The sequence below is a fragment of the Mus caroli genome, chromosome 17 (genome assembly GCF_900094665.2).
Source record: "Mus caroli chromosome 17, CAROLI_EIJ_v1.1, whole genome shotgun sequence".
Classification (NCBI taxonomy): domain Eukaryota; kingdom Metazoa; phylum Chordata; class Mammalia; order Rodentia; family Muridae; genus Mus; species Mus caroli.
Genome location: NC_034586.1, coordinates 31,603,667 through 31,606,329, shown reverse-complemented (window position 1 = coordinate 31,606,329; position 2,663 = coordinate 31,603,667). Strand labels below are relative to the sequence as shown.

Sequence of the window (2,663 nt, the reverse complement as noted above, 5' to 3'; positions counted from 1 at the left end):
GTCTCCCTTTCTGACTGACGGTGGGTGTCTCCCTTTCTGACTGACGGACGGTGGGTGTCTCCCTTTCTGACTGACGGTGGGTGTCTCCCTTTCTGCTGGAGGAGGTTGGCAGCAGTGGCAGGGTGCCAGGATAGGTTCTGAAGTCTTGTGTTCTGGTTGTCTTTCTGCAGTTGTGAGACTCACTCTCTTTGCTTGTTTGTTTTTAAGACAGGGTTTCTCTGTGTACAAGGTTTCTCTGGCCTGCAACTCACTGTGTAGACCAACCCATCCTCAAACTCAGAGATCCACCTGCCTCTGCCTCCAGAGTGCTGGGATTAAAGATGTGTGCTGTGCTCTGTAGCCCAGGCTAACTTTGAACTCATGGTTTTTCCTCTCCAGCATGCTGAGTGGCTGGAATTACAAGCATGCGCCACAACACCCAGCTCATAAACACACACACACACACACACACAGGTACACACACATTCAGATTCACACATATACTCTCACACACGTATACACTTACACACACATGTACACACTCACACACTCACACATACATATACTTACACTCATACTCACACACATGCACACATATACTTGCACAAACACTCACATACATACACTCACACACACTCATACAACACTCACACATACATACACTCACACATACATGCACTCATATACACATGTACTGGCTAGTTTTGTGTCAACTTGACACAACCTGCAGTTATCACAGAGAAAGGAGCTTCAGTAGAGGAAATGCCTCTACGAGATCCAGTTGTAAGGCATTTTACCAATTAGTGATCAAGTGGGGAGAGCCCTTGTTGTTGAGAGCCCTCCCCACTTGATCACTAATTGGTAAAATGCCTTACAACTGGATCTCGTAGAGGCATTTCCTCTACTGAAGCAGTTTGCACAACAAGGGTCTATGATTTTAAAATGTCTACTCTTGCCTGATAACCTTGCTGAGCCTGGGAGATACAGCTGCTCCGGATGTGATGGAAGGGGCCGTCTGGAGTGGGTCTCACCTCCTCGATTTGGTTCTTGATGCGAATTCTGCAGGGGGCAGTTCTCTCTGTTTTAAAATAAAGTTGGCCATACTTCCTGGGGTTTTCTGAGGATTAAATAAGGAAAAGTATGGAAAGCCTGCATCCGGATGTGGCGGTGCACACCTGTAATCCTAGCAGTTGGAAAGGGAAGTGGAAAAGAAGGATCAGGAGTTCGAGGCCAGCATTGACTACATGGCAAGTTGGAGGTCAGCCTCAATTATATGAGACCTTGTCTGAAAAAAAACAAAACCCAACTGAGTGTGGTATGATGACACTGCATTTAATCTCAGCACTGTGGAAGCACAGAGGCAGATTTCTGCCAGTAAAAGGGCAGCCTGGTCTATATACCAAGTTCTAGGCCAGTCAAGGCTACATAGCAAGACCTTGTCTCAAAAACTAAACCCAAACAAACAAACAAACAAGCCAAATCTTCCTCTCCCCTATGAAGCTCCTTGTCCAGTGTCTGGAACACAGATTAATAATTGTATTTTTATTTTATTTTATTTAAAATACCTTTAAATTGCTGGGAGGTGGTGCGCATGCCTTTAATCCCAGCACTCGGGAGGCAGAGGCAGGCAGATTTCTGAGTTCGAGGCCAGTGTGGTCTACAGAGTGAGTTCCAGGACAGCCAGGGCTACACAGAGAAACCCTGTCTTGAAAAAAACCCAAAAACAACAAAACCAAAAAATATCTTTAAATCGTGTGTGTGTGTGTGTGTGTGTTTGTGTGTGTGTACTCGCGCACGCGCATGTGTGTCAGGAGCCATCTAGGAAAGGCTAAGCTTAGCAGATGATTTTCCTGGAGGTGGCCCACCTTTTTGCCTGGCCTAAGATGGGTGAGCTCTTAGAGGCAAGGTCCAAGAGACTTCATCTCAAGATTGGTCCTTGCAGATGATGGACCTTTCCTGCCAGTATCACATAGCCTAAGGAGTCCTGGGCATCAGCCCATCCTATTAAGCAGGTTTCTTGCAGATCAGGATACAGATGAGCTTCCATGAATTAATGATTTTGATAGAATTCCTGATTTGATTAATAATCGTAGGAAGGAGGTTTTAAGAGATGGTCTTAGTTGCTTTGATAGAAAGATAGAATAAAGTTAAAATCGGGGGCTGGAGAGCTGGCTCAGCGGTTAAGAGCACTGGCTGCTCTTCCAGAGGCCCTGAGTTCAAATCCCAGCCACCACATGGTGGCTCACAACCATCTGTAATGGAATCCAATGCCCTATTATGGTGTGTCTGAAGGGAGCAACAGTGTACTCATCTACATAAAGTAAATAAATATTTTTTAAAAAGTTAAAACCAAGAATAGAATGTGCGCACGCCTCCTAATAGTAAGTAAAGGCTGCATAGTGAGGAATACAATGAGCCTTCATAAATTGCACTAAGAAGAGAAATCGAGCTGGGACACATTTATGATCAAGGAAAAACATTCCTTCTAGGTCAGGTCCAAGGAAGAGGCCACAGGTGTGCTCTGTGATAAAGCCAGGCTGTGTGAAACTGTCGCTTTGAACTTATAATGAGCTTACAGAGAGGAACACTGCTTTCAACTTAACTACCAACACCCTTCTGTAACTCCCAATTTTGTGTAACATTTTATTTATGAGGTAATTTTCTTTTCTTTTTTTTTTTTTTTT

General features: G+C 44.5%; 1 protein-coding gene across 1 annotated transcript in view; it reads left to right on the top strand.

The window, feature by feature from the left end:
• Positions 1–2,663, top strand: part of C2 (complement C2) — a 19,396-nt gene that overhangs the window by 10,567 nt on the left and 6,166 nt on the right. The gene's annotated exons all lie outside the window — the stretch shown is intronic.